The sequence below is a fragment of the Pteropus medius genome, unplaced genomic scaffold (genome assembly GCF_902729225.1).
Source record: "Pteropus medius unplaced genomic scaffold, Ma_sr-lr_union100, whole genome shotgun sequence".
Classification (NCBI taxonomy): domain Eukaryota; kingdom Metazoa; phylum Chordata; class Mammalia; order Chiroptera; family Pteropodidae; genus Pteropus; species Pteropus medius.
The window spans coordinates 19,825,570-19,846,778 of record NW_024355205.1 but is presented as its reverse complement, the minus strand read 5'-3'; the positions used below and the strand labels follow the sequence as shown (position 1 = coordinate 19,846,778).

At 32.6% G+C, this 21,209-nt stretch overlaps 1 long non-coding RNA gene across 1 annotated transcript in view; it reads right to left on the bottom strand.

The window, feature by feature from the left end:
* The window catches only part of LOC120598611 (uncharacterized), a 380,220-nt gene that overhangs the window by 295,339 nt on the left and 63,672 nt on the right, over positions 1-21,209 (bottom strand). The window contains exons 4-5 of the long non-coding RNA XR_005651655.1: positions 10,322-10,400; positions 7,767-7,845 (exon numbers count right to left, since the gene is read on the bottom strand). This is a non-coding gene — a long non-coding RNA (uncharacterized LOC120598611). The remainder of the gene's footprint in view (positions 1-7,766; positions 7,846-10,321; positions 10,401-21,209) is intronic.

The following is a 21,209-nucleotide window of genomic DNA, read 5'->3' as shown; positions in this document are numbered from 1 at the left end:
GTGGTATTTATTCTATATATCCAAGGTTGGTTCCACATTTGAAAATTAATCAATTTAATACATCATATCGACAGGCTAAAAAAGGAAAATCATATGATCATACTAATTGACACAGAAGACACAGAATAAATATAAATCTTGGAAAAGAATAAATAAAACTATCTCTATTCATAGATGATGGGACTGACTATATAGAAAAATCTCAAAAAATTAAAAAAAAAATAAAGCGACTATAGCAAGATTTCAGGATGTAACATACAAAAGCCAATTGCCAGTTAGAAGATGAATAAGTTCTCGGGTTCTAGTGAACAGCATTATGATTGTAGTAAACCTCACTATATTGTACACATGAAAATTGCTTAGAGAGTAAATCTCAAATGTTCTTGCCACACACATACACAAAAATGGTAATTATGTGATGTGATGGAGGTTTTGGCTAACACTATGGTGGTAATCATATTGCAATATATTTCAAATAAACATGTTGTACACATTATATTTACACAATGTTATATGTCAATTACATTTCAATAGCACTAGTAAAAAGCACATTAAAACATGTTTTAAAAAGCCAATTGCTTTCTTCTTTATCTGTAATAAAAAAAATTGGAATTTGAAATTTAAAAAATAACATTCATAATAGTATCCAAAGAGTAAATACTTAGGTATAAATCTAACAAAATACGTACAATACATATAAATGGAAAACTACAAACAACTGTTGAAACAAAAAAAGGTAATATAAATACCTACATGTTTTTGCTCTGTCATCTGAGTCTAGGACACAAAGACTCCAGTATAAATGAGCATATCTAGCACCTGTATTGGGTTCTAATACAGTGATGTTACTTCAGTAGTGTTCAACTTTGATACTATGTGATGAGAATGGCAAATTACTTTTATGGTTTTCCTCCCCAAAATGCATTACTCCTGTCTAGGCATAAGAAAAGTATTAGATGTATCCAACTGAGAGATAATCTACAGAAAAAATTGACCAGTAAACCTCAAAATCGTCAAGGTCATTAGAAACAAGGAAGGACTGAGAAACTGTTACAACCAAGAACAGTTTAAAGAGATGTGACTATTAATGTAATATATCCTGGATGGGATCCTGGAATAACCACCAAAGTGAAAAAAAGAGGGCTTAGGGAAAACCTAAGAAAATCTGAATAAATTCTGGATTTTAGTTTGTAATAATATATCAGTTACGTTTGACTAATGATGACAAATCTATCACACTAACATAACTAGAAACTGGATGTGGGGTATATAGAAAATCTTTGTACAATCTTTACAATAATTCTGTAAATGTAAAATTGTTCTGAGGTTAAGTTTGTAAAATGGATACTAGAAAATATTTTAAATAGAAAAGAAAAGGATTAAATACTTCATGGGTATGTTACTAATATTATCATAAGAGTGGAAGTAATATCCAGAAAGCAATTCCTGTGAAATATATATTAAAATAATAAAAGTACTCCTTGGTTTCCGTGACACTGTTTCCCCTAGATTGTTTTCTTCACATATATCTAATTTTGTTTTTAATCTTTAAATGTAAGTGCTACTCAAGATTCCCTCCTTAGCTTCTTTTTTTTTTTCCTTACTGTACTCAGACCTGATTGACTGTTTCGTAAAGGTTGAAAAACATGGAATATAAAAATGTAATCGAAGAAAAAAGTTCTCAACAAAAATAAATAAATAAAAGATGTTAATGGGTAGATCAAAGAGATTTATTTTGTTCCAGAAAAAGAGAAAAAAATTATGAAAGCAACTGATCAATAGAATTAAAAATGAAAAGATATTCCATGGATAATTAATATTCCTAGAGTATCAGAACAAATTTAAAAATTCATATATCAAAGACAGAGAATAGAACTTTCTCAATCCTAATTCCAAATGAAATAGTTCACCATGGGCTTGGCAAAACTGATGGAGGAAAATGCAGACCTAGATCACTTTACAAAGAAAAAGTTATAATTACAATTTTAAAGGGCAATTATTACCAGTATCAAAATAGAAAAAGTGTGTATGTATGTATGTGTGTATTTGTTTATCCATATAGGAATAAAAATGGGGTGTTCACATTATTTCTCTTCAATATAAAAAATTGACAATATCTATATAACATTGAGTTAAATTAATTTTTGAATAAAAGGATTTAGATTCGACATAGAGATCTCAAGTGAACTATAATCGCCTCAAGCTAATCGAACTGGGGGAAAACCAGACATAAGCCAATCTATGCTCTGCATTCCTCTAACCACAGATAATTGGTTTATAGTGGTCTGGAGCACATGACCATAACTGATCAGTCTTTCATGCATAAGGAGGCATGTATACCTGGGAGTTACTATTTTGTAACTATGAAAAGACCAAGCTTTGGGGAAAAAACTGACACCATAGAAGACAAAGATTAGAGAGAAGATAACTAGGACCTTGATGATATTATTAAAATATAAATTTAATCCTACCCTACCTATAAGTGTTTTCAGTAATCTGAACCAGTAAATTTCATTATTGTTTAAGCCAGTTTGAGTTTATGTTTCTTTTACAAGGCATGGAAAGTATTATAACTAATAGGCTAGCAAAAATTCTTTATGTGTAAAGGCAACAAAAATATATCTTAAATGATCAAAAACTAAAAGATTATATTATTCTTGAGAAAATTGCAAAAGACATGCTGTCTAACTAAGAGTTGAATCAAAACTAAGTGTCTCTTGATGGATGAATGAATAAAGAAATATACACACAATAGAATATTATTCAGCCTTTAAAAAAAAAAATCCTACCATTTGTTATAACATGCATGAATTTGGAGGATACTATGCTAAGTGAAATAAGCCAGACACGCAAAGACATACTATGTGATTTCACGTATATGTGGAATCTAAAAAAGTCAAACTTAGAAAAACAAAATACAATGGTGGTTGCCAGAGACTGGGAGTTGGGGAAAATGGAGAGATGTTGATCTAAGGGTATAAACTTTCAGTTATAACATGAATAAGTTCTAGAGATCCAATGTATAGTATGGTGACTATAGCTCATAGTAATGCATTTTATATTTGAAATTCACTAAGGTAGTAGATCCTAAATGTTTCTAACACACACACACACAAAGGTAACTATGTAAGGTGATGGAAATGGTAATTAGCTTGATTGAGTGTGGTAATCACTATACGAGTTATACTTATATCTGAACACCACATTGTACACCTTAAATATATACAATTTTTAATTTGTCAATCATACCTTAATAAAGCTGGAAAAAGTAAAATAAAAATAAATTAAAAAAAAAAACTCAGTAGAGAGGCTTTTCTTACTCAAGCTAAATCTCAAACTCTGTATTTGAACTTGGAAATCTTTCCTAAAATATACTTCTTTTTCTTCTACTTTTTCTGTACTAAGAAATAGATTTTTTATGCTATAGTCTTCATAACATAATGTTGGATGACCACATAAAACAATAACAGTATATTCTACCTCAATACTTGCTAACAATGGCTTAATTGTTTACAATTTGGTGAGACCATGCCAGAGTTACTAAATAAAAAAATCCTTTCACTTATTTCTTTTTCTATAGGAAAAATATGTTTAGGGCATCATGATGATAAGTGAGAAAATCTAATAAAAAGTTTTCAGATAGATATTTTCTGAGATAAAACCCCAATTTATACCATTTATATCAAGTTCCTATGCATGTGCTTCTTATAATTATGCTTCAAAGTCAACCAATAAAGAATTATCTTAAGAATAAAGGCTATTCTTCCTTCTTTCCATCCTAGTAATCCACAAAGTCCTTGGTATTGAGTAAGCATTGCTAAGTGAGAAAAGTATTGAGTTGAATATTTAATGTTAAGTAAAGCGGAAGTCTTGAATTACATAGAAAATATAGATGTTTATAGATTTTTTAAAAAGTTTGAAGTGTATGGAAGACATACAAATTCAAGTACAGGAAGAGACCAGGTTCTGAAGAACAGAATATTTTTCAGTCATTTCATACTTTCATTAACAGACTTGAGTATAACATGATAAATAAATAATTTAACATTGTAGTTAAGTGATTTTCTTAATTAGAATATTTGTTCCTTTATCGTGACTTAAGAATATGTTTGTCTTCTCATTTATTCCTATGTTGAATTTTTGTGGGTTGAACTGTGTCCCCCAAAAGGGCATGCTCAAGTCGTAATCTCTGGTACCTATGAATGCGAACTTATTAGGAAATAAGATCATTACAGAAGAAATTAAGAAAATTAAGATCAGGTCATATTGGAATAGGGTGTGTCCTTAAACCAGTATGACTAGTATAAGAGAAGAAACTTAGTAACAGACACACACAGAGTGATGACAGCCATATGAAGATTCAAATTCCCAGGGAATTGTCATGTGACAATGGAGGCAGAGAATGGAGTGATGCCTCTACAAACGAAGGACCCACCAAGAATGGCTAGCAACTACCAGAAGCTAACAAGAAGGCATGGGACAAAGAATTCAGAGGGAGCAGGGTGGGCTGACACTTTGATGTCAAACTTCTAGTCTCCAGAACTGTGAAAGAATATATTTCTGTTGATTAAAACTACCCAGATTATGGTACTTTAAAATAGCAGCCCTAGGAAATTAATACAAGTTTCTTTATCTTGAATATAATCATAATGAATTTTACTATGGTTTCTCCACTTTCTATCTAAAGTATCTGTTTTGGGTTCACGAGACATTAACTTCTTAAATGTTTACAGTTATTGCAATTTTCTGGAAACTAAAACAAAACAATCATGGTCATATAAACTGAATTTGATCTCCTATCACACTATGTACGTTCTAATAACTTTTTTGTTAAAACTTGAAGATAGAGATAAAAGTTACTGAAATGGAATGTAGAACTCTCAGGAAAAAAACCATTGATGGCAAACAGACCTGCACTCTCGTCTGGCCAGACCTTTCACCACGGCATTCCCTACACCATGAAACATATTATATTTCAAATTTATAATCTTCAGAAGAAGTCTGAAATGCTCAGTAGTGAGAAGGAAAAGCCTGTTACAGCTCTGCCGTATCTGGTCCATACTTCACAAGGCTTGTGTGAAACATAACATATGGAATGCTGATGAGGTTTTAGGGTTAAAATCTCAAGTCTGCTAAAAGTATGATTAACACAATTAGCCTTTTGAACGAAAGGTCTAAAATATGACACATTTTAGTTTATAAGCAAAACCAGCGGGACATAAAACCGAACGGATATGCAGGTATAAACCCATAACCTTTAGCTGTCCTTTCAGAGAATGTGGTACCTCTGATCTCACAAACAGTATCACTGTGATTAAATGTAACAGAGCAGATATCAAGAATGCGCACTGCCCTAGGGACCTTAGCCAAAGTGCAAAGCATGCTGTTTGTCTTGGGAAACTTCTCACCTCTTGGTAAACTCTCTTAATAAGCCCTCAGGCATCCACTGCCCTCATGCTGCCCTCTGGCTGTCCCCTTGCCCAGTGAATGCCGACGTCCCCTCCTCCTTGAACATCAGCCTTGTGCTTCTTAATCAAACTTCCTGTCAGTTCCGTTTTTCAATCGAAACTCCAGTTTCCTCAGGCTGGCTGATTTTGGCAGGCTCTAAGCAAAATCCCAATCTGATAATCTGATTAAATTAATTCAAAATAAGTTGTAAATGGCTAATAGCCTAAATTTCTGAGAGAAGCTGAGTTCTTGACAATCTAATTTGTAGAATATACAAAAGAGATGTACTAAACTGGAACTTTCAGTGTCCTTTGTTTGTACTCCAAATTTCTTCCATTGCCTCCTTGCCTCCCTTCCTCCCTTCCTTCATTCTTTCTCTCCTTCTCTCCTCCCCTCTCTCCCTCAGTCCTTCCTACATTTCCTTCTTTTCTCTCCTCCTCTCTATTTTCCTCCTTCCTTCTCCCCCTTCCCTCTCTCTCAGTGGTGGGTCAGCAAGGTGGCACTTCCTTTTTGCATGGTAACTTATCCATATCATCTATAAACTGGTTTCCAGATAGGAATCAAAACTCAGGCAATCACTGTATTTCCCAAGGCAAATGCAACTTCCTCATTCGCCAAGGTTGGCAATACCTATACTCTTAATCTCCTTGCTGGTGAAATCTGTGATGAGAAAAAAATATACATTCAACTAAGATTCAAGATTATACTTTCTACTTCTTTAAGTTGTTAAAGATAATAGTAATTTAAAACATGAAGAGTGAATAGTGCATTTGAAGCATTATGATAAGCCATTTCTTTTATTTTTTATTATATTTTGTTATTCAAATACTTGTCACAAACTGCTATTATTGATCAAAATATCTTTCCCAGAAACATTAGGCATCTTTTATAAGAATTTATCGATATTTGCATCAGGCCATCAATGCAAAGCACACCAATATGTATCATATATTTATTATTACTAATTATTTCCTTAAAATATTAATTAATAAGGAATACCATGATTTATATAATTAATTTAATCTTCAAAATAATATTACAGATTCAGTACTTTTATGTACTTGCTTTTAACAGATATGGAACGCTAAGTCTTGGTATATATAAGGAACTTGCTCAGATCACATGATAAGTAAATTGTATTTAAAAATCACTGCATGAGTACTTAGAAAAATATGTACCATCTACTCCTCCAGGAATACACACACACACACACACACACACATGCACACACGTGCATTCCTTTTTAAAAAAATGAATCATATATAACTACTGATACTACTTTTAGCTCAGTCCTCAGTGGAAGGTGTGGGACTAGTAAGTGGAAGTTAGACTAATATTGAAAAGTTGTCTTGCATGGAAAGCAAATTAATTTCTGAGATTTTCTTAGACTAATCTGGAAGAAGGCTGGAGGGAAAGATATTGTGGCCAGGAGAAGCAATAAGAAGTAGTGTTATCCAGATCACTTCATCTAAGGGGTGGTCCAGAGTAATGGTGTGGGCGTGCAAGTCAGGCTTTGGTGAGTTTACAAATAATGTCTTTGGTGGTAAAATGGTGAACTGACTAGATGAAGAGAGATAGGAAGTAATGTCTCCAGGAATCCTAATTAGCAGGTGGAAGAGAAAAACGAGTTACCCTAATCACTATAAAAGAGGAAGGAAAAAAGAACAGATTCTTATCAGAATAAAGCTTTATGCAATCTAAGAATATAGCCCCAATCCAATATTATTTCATGTATTTATGTTGAATAATTGTTTGGGACTTTTCAATAAACGTTGCTAAGTAAAATACCACCAAGTAGTAGGCTATATGAGGGAAACATTTTAACAACAGTTCAGTAACTATCATAGCTGACTGTTTTAAATGATAAAAGTAATACCTTCTTAAGGTTAAAAATCTAATAATACAGAAGTATATAAAGAAGTTCTTTTCTTTCTCTGTTATTCTGTTCCCCTGATATAACCTAGGTGTGTTTTCAAGACATTTTCACTACAAAAACAAATATAAACCCAATTATCTTGTTTTTCTTTTAAACAAATGGACTAAAATTATATTTCCATATATATGTAAATATGGCTATAATGTAAGATTGATATAGTGTTTTTCTATGAGATCTTACCATACACATTATACTATAACTTGAGTTATTTCATTTCCCTCCAAAATATGCCATGAACAACTTTGCAAGTCAGAATACACAATCCTAATAGAGCGTTTTTAGAGAGTTTCCTAATATTCCATAGTATGGTGTCTCATTAGTCATTTACTAATCCGTTTTATCTTTTTCCCAAGCAAGATTTTCACACATTTATATACATTACCTTATGTATTTAGAGACCTAAGTTCCAACTCAAATCGTGTGTTTAATCATGGGAATACTGTATACTTTTTCTTTGTTATCTAGAAGAAATAAGATACAGAGAACTTGGAAAAGGTATTTTATCCAATTACTTCTTATACATTTCACGCTGCGTATTTTGGGGATAAGGAAGTAGATCTGAAGCCAAATTGCTGAGTTTAAAATGCCCTGTAGACCATAATTAAGTATGTAAAACTTTAATAAACTCAAATTTCCAGTTACTCTGGCCAAAAGTTTATGTTCAAGAACTATTAACTGACCATCTAAGAAGTAAACCTAAATGTTGGGATAGGTGGTTAGGAAAAGCATTCCTCTGAGGATTCTAAGGAAACTCGCTGAAGGAGTCAGTGTGAGCGGAGTCATCCATGCAACAGCAGCTATATTTTCATCTTTTTCTTTTGCTTATCCCCTTGGCACTAAAGAGACCCTTGCGTACGGAGAAATTTTACAGCTGAGCAGAAGAGACAAGCATTTGGCCGAGAAATAACATCGTAACTCGAGAAAATTTGGCCTCTACGTTTGGCCTTCTACAATGATCTTATTAAATTTCAACTTTTTCTTCTGGAAAAGAGATTCACTAAAAGAAAAAATGTTACAAAAAATACTTCTGGCACAATCACTAAAGCTGATAGGTTTTAGATATTTTCTAAGTGGAGAGCGTGTTCACCGTCAAATGAGGACACGGGCTTGTCAGAAACCAAGATAACTTTCCCTCTTCCCTGACCAAAGGAATTACCAAAGTATCTGGACTTTCTAACTGTTATAGTTAATAAGAAAGATAAAATTAGTTATCAATTGGTAGAGATACTGGCTAACTGAGTATCTTTGTTAATAGAGATCAATGAAAATAAAATAGGCTCCCAGAATTCCAAAGAATAAATATCTTCATAAGTGTAAATGGAGGTGGGAGGCAATGTCCACATTAGCAGGGATAGGAATGTTATGCAAGAGGCAGAACAATTTCCAGAGTTTCCGGCTAAGATAAGGAAAAAACTATGAGTTTCTATTTATAACTGTGAGCAAAAAGAAACAAGCTCAAAACAAAACCCTGGAGGCGATAGAGATCAATGTCATACAATAGGGGCCAATATTAGTAGAATATTTTAAAAAATAGATGTGTTTTGAAAATATATACTTTTGTCAGAAGATAACTGAAATCTGTGCAAGGATTTACAAAGCGAGTATAAAACAAAAATGAATGGAGTTATATATATTTTTTATTTGAAAGAATAACTAAATTTGGTTCATGTTTTAAAGAATGATGAAAGGGAAAGTACCAACAAAACTCTTCTGAATAGTATTTATTCCTCTAAAAATATTTATAATTAAAAAGAAGTCACAAGGGTGCAAATTTTACAGTGAACGCCACTTGGAACGCCACTTGTGTTCCAAGTGGCGTTCACTGTAAAATTTGTGTGTGTGTGTGTATATACAAAAACTCCTCACTTCCTTCAAAATTTTCATTTCAATCACATCTGTTCCAAATTAGAACTATGTTAGATGAAATTTTTTCTGTCATCAAGATTCTTGAAAAATTGATAAAATTCATTGTCTCCATAGAAAAAAGAAATATACACACAGTATATCACTTATAATTTCATAAAGATTACTATTTTGTATAAACCTTATTCTTTGTTCCCAATTTAAGAAGTTCTAGTCTAAAATAACGGCCCTAGCTAAATAAAGTGTGATCTATTAATGGTTTCTGAAATTTGACTAGTAGAAGAAAAATCTAGCTCTTGCCACCATGTCACTGGAAACATGCAGCATTTTCTTGGGCACTGGGTTGGGTGGGATGGTGGTAGGGATGGGCAGAGTACAGAGCCAGAAGCATGTTTTGACTTGTGCTTCTGAAATGACTCTGGAACCCTCTTCCTTTATATTTCCTTTGCTCTTTCTAGTCTCTATCACTCATTCTCTGAGAAGCCCTAGAGAGGGCACGAGAAGAAGAAAGGAATGTTATGCAATAAGTTTCTAATATCATTATAGAAAACACAGTAAGAAAAGGAAACAACCCAAGACACTAGACATTCTTATAAACTAAGTAAAACTAATTTGTTTTTGTAAACTAGTAAAAAACCCTTTAAGCATCAACATACATTTAACTGCTGCATGTCTATGTTAATCTTTTGAATAACTTAAAACCAAATTTTAAGAAACTGTAAAGTTTTAGCTTTTTATTTTATACATCAGTATTATAATTCTAAATGCCATTTTAAGAAACTCCATTGTTACAGGAGCACAAATGTCATAGTAGCAATCTTGAATTCTCCCTAATTAAAAATTGGAGTTAAAATTACCTGCCCTGGGTGATAACCAAGTGTCTTTTATACCAAGTGTATCAAAATAAGCTTAGAGGGGTAGACAAAAGTTGATGCAACTGTGGTTACATCTCACCATTGCTTGCAATAGAGACTATCTTAAGCATGTATTTTATATGTATGCAGCTTACAAATGACAGCTACACAATGGAGTTTTAGAAACTTGGCAGCACTGGTCTATTTGCAAGTCACTTACCATATTGTGTATTTCATTCCCTTTTTTGTTCAGTCTTGACATCAAGAGTTTTCTTTATCTCAGAAGCAGTAACAAGATCCTGAAAAGTATTTTTATATTATAAAAGATTGCACTAATGCATACATGTACAAATATTTCCCCAAATAATGGTCAACCTTTTAAAACTATTTAAAATATTTATGAACAGATTTAGCTCTAGAAACAATCAGCAAATTAGTAGATTGTCTTTAAGAACATTTGATTTTTATTGAATGCTGTCAAGACATCAAAATGTGCAGATTCACCTTTGAAAAGTGTTAAATTTGCATTTATTCTTTTGTCCCTAGGCTAACAGCTGGGTGTTGTTTTTTAAAGCACCTATTTGAGGTGCTAAGAGGTCCTCATTAGATAAACTAAACAAACACAGCATTAAGCTTCAGAAATGAAGTGTCAGAATAGATACCTTTTTGATCTGTAGATCACTAATGGAGCAACAGTAAATTGCAAATAAAGTGATTGTGTTTCTTGCCTTAGCATATTGGGTTTGACAAAAACTGTTTTACTTTAGTAACTGCTCAATGTATTGTTCATAGTGATTGAGAGGGAATGCATTATTTTCTAGAGACTCCTAGTTGCTTTCATTCCAATTTTTCCTGCCCATATTATGAATGAATGAATGAATAGAAAATAAAAGTCAATGTCCTCTGTGGTGCAGTGTAACATTATTATCCCTGGGAGGAGCATGTTTGTTTGCATGGCTGACTAAATAAAATAAAGCAAAACAAATATCTATAACAACAACAAACCAGAGGTGATTCATTTGAAGTCAGTTCAACAAATCAGTATGTAAGTATGTCACTGGACTAGATTAAAAGGGCCACAAAGATCACTTGGGAGGTTCGTAATCCAATGAATAAAGCAATACAGACATGTCTACAATTAATGATGAAACAAAAAATGGTATTAATCACAACATAAGGGTCCTTTAATTATTTTTGAGCTGATCAGGGTAGACATCACTGAGGTATTATTTGAATTATACATGAATGGAAAATCAGCATGTACAAACACAGAAAGAGAGAGGAAGAACAATCCAGATTAAGAGAACACTATGGTTTAGGATACAGAGGACAAAGTATGTGAAGGGTGAAGCTACTGAGTGTATTGAACCCAACCCAAGTCTGGGAGAGGGGGTAGGAGAAATAAGCTGAGGTTCAAGGGGGAATTAATAATGTTGATGGCTAATTGAGTTTGAAGTACTTATGAGAAATCCAGATCTAAAGCTCAGGTTGGATATCTAAATTAAAGATAAAGATTGAGTCACCTGCACAAAGATGATAACTGAAGATTTGGGAGCTTTTGAGGGTCCCCAAAAGATTTAAGGATTTGAGATAGCCAAGATTATATGCATGGTGTGGTTAGAGAAGAAACCTATGGAATGTCTATGCATATTTAAACACAAGTTAGAGAAGATGAAAATAAGAAGAAACATTCCGGGAAGCAGCAGGAGAACAAGAAAGAACGTATCTCAGATATTGGAGGAAGGTAAGTGTTTCGTGAAAGAAGAGAATGGCTGACATCAAATGATACCCACAAATAGCAGATTTAACTATTAGAAAGTCATTTGCACTCTTTGAGGGAGCAGTTTCCATGAAGTGGTAAGGAGGAAAATTAGATTGCAGATTGGGTTGGGTGAACTGTCAATAGAGAAAATGGTCAAAATGAGTGGAAAAGTTAAATTGGAAAAAGTAGAGTGGGGAACGAGAGACCAAAATTTGACTATGTAATTATAGATATCAAACTGCTTTTTAAATTAACAAATAATTTTTTCCATCAAGCTGAAAAGTGATCAGAATAAAGTGACATAAAAGAATATATCAAAAATGTCTGTGGTCTAAAGAAAGAAATTCCTTGTTTACATGTAAATTATCCTGTGTATATTCCAGTAAATAAGCTAAGAAATAGAAACTCAGAATGTGATTTTCAATCTAGTTTTCATGTGACTTTTCTCAATGTAAAAAAAAAGGTGATAAAGACCAATTTTAAAGTTGCCATGACATTCAATTTTAAGTACTCAAAAGACACTATTAATCCTAAGTGAGACATGGTCTTTGGTGATGAAAAGTACCTCATCAGTGTTGGTGGACTATTTTACTTATTTCCCAATAAGAGCATTTCATAGAATGTCCTATAACAAAGGGGCAAGCAACGGCCTGTAGAGACATAGAAAAAGGAGGAATCATTTGGATTATCTCACAGAGGCCTGGAGAAATACCTGACCACCATGGAGAATATGAGGAAAGGTATTAGGAAGAGGCAGGGTCATTCGAAGGCAGCAGAGAATTCTGATGGGTAGTGACTGAGGCATAAAGGAGAAAGACATTTGGAAAAGGGGAAAAGCCTAAGCAAAGTCGTAGGATAAAAAATAGCAGGTTTATTTTCATAACCTAATTTAAATGAGAGGTGGAGGGACTCTAGGGTTGAAATTTCTTTGAGTGATATAACGTGAACAAGACAGTTTGGGGCTTACAGAGCCTTGGGGCACCCTGAAACTTATGTGTCACAAGTAAATACTAAACCCTCTCACTTTAAAGGCCAATTCTATGAAATGTTGGTCAATACATTTCTGATCCTAAATTCAGCATATTTTCATAGAACTCAAAGTACAAAATACACAGTTTAGTTGCCTGCTACAAAGCAGTACTGACAAATCCCAAAGATGCTGGATCTTAAAATATGTTTTAAGTGCATCGTTCTGTAAGTAGCCAATTACTACTCACTGCCAACATCTAAAAGGTCACTAATTCAGATTACCCTATAGGATCCTACACCTGGCATCTATCTGATCACTGAGCTTTTATAAAACTGAAAATCTCTTTGTTATTTGGATATGGATTTCATTCTAGCAGTAATTGCTAAGGTATTTTGCATCATTTTCCTCCAGGAAACAGTAGTCCAGAACACATTAATTGGTCTGATGTAAAAAAAATGTTCCTTAAGCAAATATGTTTGGTAAATATTGGATTTCCTGCAGGAGTTATCAGAACCTTGAAAATGCCAATGATAATTATGGTATTTAACAAGTAAGGATATAATGTCCATTGTTACACAAACCCAATAAAAATTTAGTGACACTAGTGTCCCAGAGAACACACATTTGAAAACTGCACCAAATGCATCTCTGCTTTATCTTATTTTAAGTCTATCATACATTAGATGGAATGGCTTAACCAAATGTCTACAAAGAAAGTGGAATTTCTCCCAAACAATTTGATTTCTGCGTGACTGTAGTAATTATAATTTCAATATTTTTCATTTAATGTTATTGGAAAATTTTCTCTCTTTAGATTAATTCTCCTTCTTTTAAAGTTGATATTAGTGGGAAAAAAACTCATGAATCAACATGTCACTTTCTACCAACTTCTCTAAAGGGAATGATAGTTTGTTAATGGGAAACCTGAAATTTATACATTTTATAACATGGTTAAATCATTTGAAATGATCACTTAAATGATGATGTTAACACTAAAATAAAAGAAACACTGTAATAGAAAACCAGGAAAACTACATAAATTTCAAAGTAATTAGGGTATAAGAAATGGAGTGGCCATTTGAAAATACATGTGTACTTTGCAGGTCTCTAAGTCCTACTACAAACCAGCCATCATGGTACATCCATGAAATGTGACTGCGTCATATCAATACTTTGAAACTGATTCATAATTTCAGGTATTTGGATCTGAAAAAGAGTAGAGAATCCTACGCAGATCATATTATAGTTCTGTAACTTGAGAAGTGAAAGCATGTGAATGATTAGCACTAGGGCTGGATCGGCAGAAAGAATGACAGTCAACTAAAAACATTACTGTGTGAAACTACATTTCGCAATGCCCATATAGTCATCAGACTGTCTCACAGAGAACTACATATTCTGTGTTTGTAATAGGGATTGAAGTTAAAGCTATGTATTATATCTGCCATTATATTTCTTAATCATACATATGTTAACTAAGGCTTTTGGCTCTTTCAACAGGCTATTTACATAATCATCATTATTTTTGGTTTGCAGCCACCTCAATTAACAAAAACTAAGATTATCCTTTCTCACATACATGATCAGAATTGCCACACATATGGCAGACGCTATGTATCCTTCAAAAAAAAAAAGCTTAATGTATATTTTAATACAAACTTTTGAGGGTTTATCAGTACTAAAAGAAAAGCCTTTTATAATAGTTCTATAATCAGGTACTCCCACAGAAATAATAATTTACTTAATTGGGATAGCTCACTCTATCTAGAAAATAAAATGTTTTGAGAATATCTGAGTTTTGAGACAAATGCTGGATCTGATTGTTCTTGTTCCTAATAAGATGCAAGTAATGTCACCCCAACTCTCTCCATGTTATATTTTTTCTTCATAATTTTAGTTAACCTCCCCTCTCCACTATACTAAGCAAACTCATGAGATAGAAATATTATTTGTCATAGTATCTAGAAAAAGCCATCAATAAACGTTTGGTGCTCAGAATAGAATGGCACTTCATTTCAAAATATTGGAATTCTTATATATGACATATTATTTAGGATACAGAAATAACGGGATTGCTAAAGCAGAGATAGATCTTCCTTCTCTGAGCAGTAAGTGTTTGCTTCTTGCTCCCTACTCTCTTCCTTGAAAATAAGCACAAGTTTTGTGTGTGCGGCCACCTCTAGGGAAGAAAACAGCCTTCTGTTCCTCTTGGAATGTTCTTCTCCAAGATACACACATAGCCACCTTGTCAGGTCTCCCAAGTTTGTACTCAAGAGTTACCTCCTCAGTGAGGCCCTCATTGGCTGCCCAATCTATAATTTTTTATCATCGCCTATACCCCTCTTCCTGCTTAATTTTTTTCTCTTTATTATTTTTCATTTTTTAATACACTGTATGCTTTACATACTTATATTGTTTGTTACCCACTTCTGTCACTGAAATGTAGACTCCACGGTGGCAGGGAGTTTTGTTGTTTTCTTTCGATTTGCATTGTCAGCACCCAGGAGAGTACCTGGCACGTCACAGGTGCTCAATAAATTAAAAGAATGAATTATCACTATCATAAAAAAAAAAAAAATCCTTTCTACATACACAGATAATTCTGCTAGTTGATGTACTTTGTTAATTATCTTCTCAAAACCATTTAATAGTTCAACAACAATGATTAAATGCTGACATAGTAAATGATAAAATATTAAATAATCAACAAAATATGATAAAACATGTAATGTAATAAGCAAATGTTCATGTAACACATGAAAACAACTTTAAAAACATGTCAAAAATGGTAAAACAGGATGCATATTGTAATGGTCTGTATCTTATCTATGCCTCTGTAAATTTTATAACTTTAAATTTCCCCAATGTTACTTCTCTGTAAGCCCAATAAGCACATTTAGATTTGTGAGTTCTAATCATTTCATTGTTTATCCAGGTTTTATATTAATTTGCTAGTATTTTATGACTCTTGTCTTTAAGCAGGACTTGAATGCCCCACATTTTGGTTATTTTTTATAATTAAGTCTGTAATAAATGTATTCTAAATAGGATTTCTGTGCAACTGTCATATTATAAAAAAAGTAATTCAGAGATTTTCACATAAAACAAGCCTTTAAAGAAAGATGGTCATTACTACGTTGACTATCTCAACACATATCTTGAGGCTTGTTCAAAATTTGGAACTCAAATCTATAGATTAAGATTAGACATGTACAAGGGATTTTCATGATAGTTATTGAGCACCTTCCATTCTTAGGCTGGAGTTTTCAAAGGCCCGATGAGTCAGCAGTTGGGATGTCTGGGGTAGAGCTTAAACATGTGATTATATTAGAATCCTATAGGTATTTGACTTTTTATTGGGTGTAAAAATACCTGCAGTGATTAAAATATATGAAATATAATGTGTTCTTCCAACAAATGACAAGTGCCCATTACCAAAAGCATACTTCTTTTTGTTATAAAAGAATTTGTAAAGTTTAATCTTCAAATAGTAGGAACATATAGTCCTCACTTAACATCTTTGATAGGTTCTTGGAAACTGCACCAGTAAATTTACATAGAAAGAAACCAATTTTACCATAAGCTAATTGATATAAACTAGAGTTCCTAGGCATATTTCTGGTCACAAAACCACTAAACTTATAAATAAATCCCTAAATTCTTCTAATATTAAACACCTACATAAATGTGAGCTATACGTACATTTAAGAAAAATGAATGAAAATAAGTAAGAGAATTATTTTTCAGCTGACTTATTCCAGTTCAGGGCCATAGGTATCTGGAGCCTCTCTCGGCAGCTCAGAGCATGAGTTGGGACCCACCCTAGACAGGACACCCTTCCATCCCAGGGCATGCTCACACTCACCTACTCACTTGGACTGGGACAATTTAGAAACACCAGTTCACCTAACGTGCACACGTTTGAGATGTGGGAGGAAACCGTGGTACCAGGAGAAAACCCACGCCGACATGGGGAGAACGTGCAAAATCCACAAAGACAGTGTGGCCTAAGCAGGGAATTGATTATTTTTTTCTCATCAACATTATAATGACATGATGTTATTCAAAAGCTGTACTTCCTTGGAATAATGATGTTTGGTGTACTGTGTTTGAAATGGCCTCGCAATGATCATAAAATGGCTGCCTTTCCCCCCTTGCATTCCCAAAGAGTTTCAACCAATTAAATAAAAAATCTGAAGGAATTAAAGTTAGTTTCAAAAATCATCTCCTTAGAAAAAAATTTTTTTAAAAATCTGAATACAATTCAAGGCTGTAATTTTCTGACAACCAAAGACAAAAACCAAACTAAAATGGTATATACACTTATTAGTAGTGAAAATTTCATACCAAAGTAGTTTGAAAAGGAGAAACTAGTATCAGGGCTACTTTTAAGCCATGACTAATTTGAGAAGAGTTATGACAATTTAAAATATGTAAACCATCTCGAATGCTATTCAAGCAACAAGTGCCAACTATTTAGACATTTAAAAATTTTAAGATGCTCAGCATGTTAACTGGTGTGTTTAAAATGTTCTCTTTTTAATTAAGGAATGCATTTGTAAAGGCTAATATTAGAATGAATGAAACTCCATTAAGTTTTATGGCATTTAAAAAATGTTATATCCATATATATAAATTTCATTTAATGAAAATTTAATATTATATCTTTAATAGGTCATATTTGGGTCAACTTTCAACATAAAAAAATTCAAGTCAAAGAGAAAAAAATTATTGTATCTAAGAGATATTGAGAAAAGAAGCAAATTTAAAAAGCCAGAATAATTTCACAGAAGTGGAATTCTTTGGGATGCTATTTGAAAAGCCGACAATTAAAAAATAAAAAAAGCAAGGAAAGAAAAAAAGAAGGGAAGAGGGGAGAAAATAAGAAAACAAAGAGGATTAAAATATATACCTCCAAGTAGCACTAATACATATTACTAAAAGTGTGTCCCAAACATAAAGTATAGAATAGGCTTATGTGTAAATACTTAATGGTAAAATAGTAAAGTACTTTGTGAAAATTCTCATGGATAAACGATCGCTTGGAAGCTACTTGTGCCATGAATAGGAGAGAGGGTATTTCAGGGGAGGAAAGTGAAGTTAAAAGGGCCAATGTCAAATTTTAGATCATATGCTCATATTCTAGAGAGAAAAATACATCTGTCCTAGATAAATCTGTTCTAAATCTAGGTAGAACACGATTTAGAGAAACTTGTTTTGATATCAAAAGTCCCTGTTCTTGTCCTAATCAAAAAGGCAGCATATGTAATCTCACATTTTAAGACATATTAAATAAAGACAACTTTTAGCTGCATACCAAATATTTATTGGAACACAGGGGAGATCATTTTCTTTGTATATGTTGATCCATCTATTTTTGGAGGAGGAAAGTTCTTTAAAAGCAAATTATCTACCATTTGACATCTTTTTTTTTACAATAAAAAGAGTCCTTCATTTAAAAATTTATATTTATTTAAGATTTCAGCAGCTATATATTTACCTAGATTAACCTTCTAAAATCACTTACAATTTGTTTTTTTCTTCATACTATCATTAATTACCTACTCACAATGTGTACTTTTAAAAGTAATCATTGAAAAACCATTTTATAAAAACTATTTTAATATAGATTAATAAAAATACCATTTGTATTTTACATAAATATATATCCAATAACTGGAATTAAAACCCATGGTGAAACATTATTCCTAAAAACAAATACATTTAGTAAATATAAATTATAAATTTATCTTAAAAGGCACTTTATGAGCAAACTATGAGTACACATTACTACGGTTAACTTTTCCCTAACCCAGGGTTTTAAATTCTATTAGCCAAAGTCTTGATTTGCAGCTTGGGTGGGGCGGGGTGGGGTGGGGCAGTGGTGCTGGTGGTATTTGATTTCAATTCTCCACTGTTTTACTATTCAGAGGTATCATCCTCAAAACATATTGCATTTTAATTTGCAATATATAAAAAGATGATTATTACAATGTGAAAGAATTCATTATAACTAGGGAAAATGGGTATTTGGGGAAGAGGCTAGCATTTGTAAACAATAAAATGGCAGATTTCTACAAGTTGAAACAACAGGAAAGCAACCAGCCTTTTATTATGCTGGGTGTCAAAGGTTCAAAGGCATAAGTCACAATGTCCTAATGAGAACACCTGGCATTTGTTTCTTTTAATATCTCTTGTTTAAGACCTGGTAACAATCAGGCATGAAGTGCCACAATGTACTCTATTTTAAACACCTCATCTTGTAGTAATTGTTCTTTTTAAAGAGAAGAGTCTTTAGTTACTTAAATGCACATGATTTGGAATAGAAAATGCATTAACTGTAAAGGATAGCCATGTCCTCTGGACTGACACAGATTTTAACTTAGAAACTAGAGGTTAATTGAAATAATTTTAATCAATTAATTATCACCCCCAAAATCTGTTTTAGTATGAAAACTATGTTTAAAACAATCATTTTAATTCCTCAAAGTTCTTGTCACAGTACTTAGTACAATACAGTTAGTATATATAATTCATTAGGTATCATCTGGGTTCTGTACTATGTTCTTAGATGGAAAATATTTACAACAGTGTCTGATTTGTTTTAAGCTGTCATTTTTATTGTTATTATGAAAGGTAATATCTGAGGTAATTTCAATAAAGTTGGAAAAGTTAAATAGTTACTTATGTTAGATTTTCAAAAGTTTAGTTGAAATCACATTGTATACATAGACCTTAATTATCCAGACATAGAAGTCATTTACTCTCTAATTATTTTCTAAGTAATATGGGGAGATTTTTCAATTAGAATATGGAGGCATTTTTTTCCTCCAATTCTCAAGGCAGTTTATAATGTATGCTCTCCATGTCTATTCTCACTTCTGTCCCATGGCTCCAACAGCTGCTATAAAAAGTTGGTTAGAAAGTTCTGAAAAAGAGACAGTATTCTTCAAATTGCACAGAAACAGATTTTTCTTAGTAGTGAATAAAAAATCAAAAGACACCAAACAAACAAACAAAAATACAATTAATGTGCTTTAAGCAATTACAGGCAGAAAGAAGTTTCTGCAATTAATACATCAAATACATCAACTTTTATGCAAGCAAATGGTCAGTTCTATGGAAATTATTATAGGAAAAGGACTGACATTAGGCATAGAAAGAAGACTAACTGGGGACACAAACAAGAAAATAAAACAAGTTTCATACAGATACAGAAATAAGTGTTGTTTTTTGTTTGTTGGTTGGTTGGTTTATCTCTCTTAGCAGCTCCTGGTTAAATATTTCATCAATATTCTAAATGGAGACACTTGTAGTAACCACCAGGCCAGCATAGTGGTTATGTAGCTTTAAATTTATCGCAGTTAAATATATGCTTAAATTAACTATTTTTATATATGCTTAAATTAACTATTTAGAACTATTTAATCTATAGTGTTGTTTTCCTCAACGAATTCTTTTGGCTATTTGTATAAAAATCCATTTTATTGATGTTTCCTGAACTGGAATTCAGAATATTCAAAGAAAAGTTTTTCTTACAGATGCTGATGGAACAAATATTAATCCTGTGTAGGTATGCCACATGTTCCACTAGACTTCTAATTTAACAATACTTCAACAGACATATGTCTTGATGGTCTTCATTAAATAATATCACCAAAAGCAGTTTTTATTAATAGAACTGGTGAGATTAAAGTCCATATTCTCTACTATACACATAGGTCAATAACTTGATAAATGTAATTACCCTGGAAATAAATAGAAACCATAAATGAGAAGAGAGAAAACATATACGGAACTATTAAAATCTTTGACAAGTGTTTTGGGAAAATAAATCATTAGATATGCTAATAGCGGATAAACAAATCAGGAGAAAACAATAAAAAAATAATAGCTGTGAGAACAATGATGTTCTAGGAAAAGTATATTAAATTAGTAGCAATCAGGAGTTGGAGGCAGAAGCAGATATGGCTGCTCTGAGATGCACTCATAAGGAAAGAGTTTAGTTAAGAGGCTCATCTAATGCTGGAGGCGAAAGGAATGAATATCGAAGTTCTTCTGGCGCTGTCCTAGCTCCTCCTTTCACACATACTTTCAGGAAGGTTAAATATAACTCCTTTCTGGAAAGAATCCTGCAACTTTCCCAAGAGAGTTAATGGATCTTGTTCAACATTTTCAAGAATTTGGCTCATACGTCTGGATTGTAATTATTTACTTTTCTTTCTCCTAAACTGGTATATGGGCTTTCTCAGGGTTAGAACAATATTTTACTCAACTTGGTGTTTCTCAAGCCTAATATGTATAATACAGTATTCACTCAAGCTTTCCCTATTGTTTGCTCAAAAAGACCTATACATTTATTTAATCTTTCCCTCA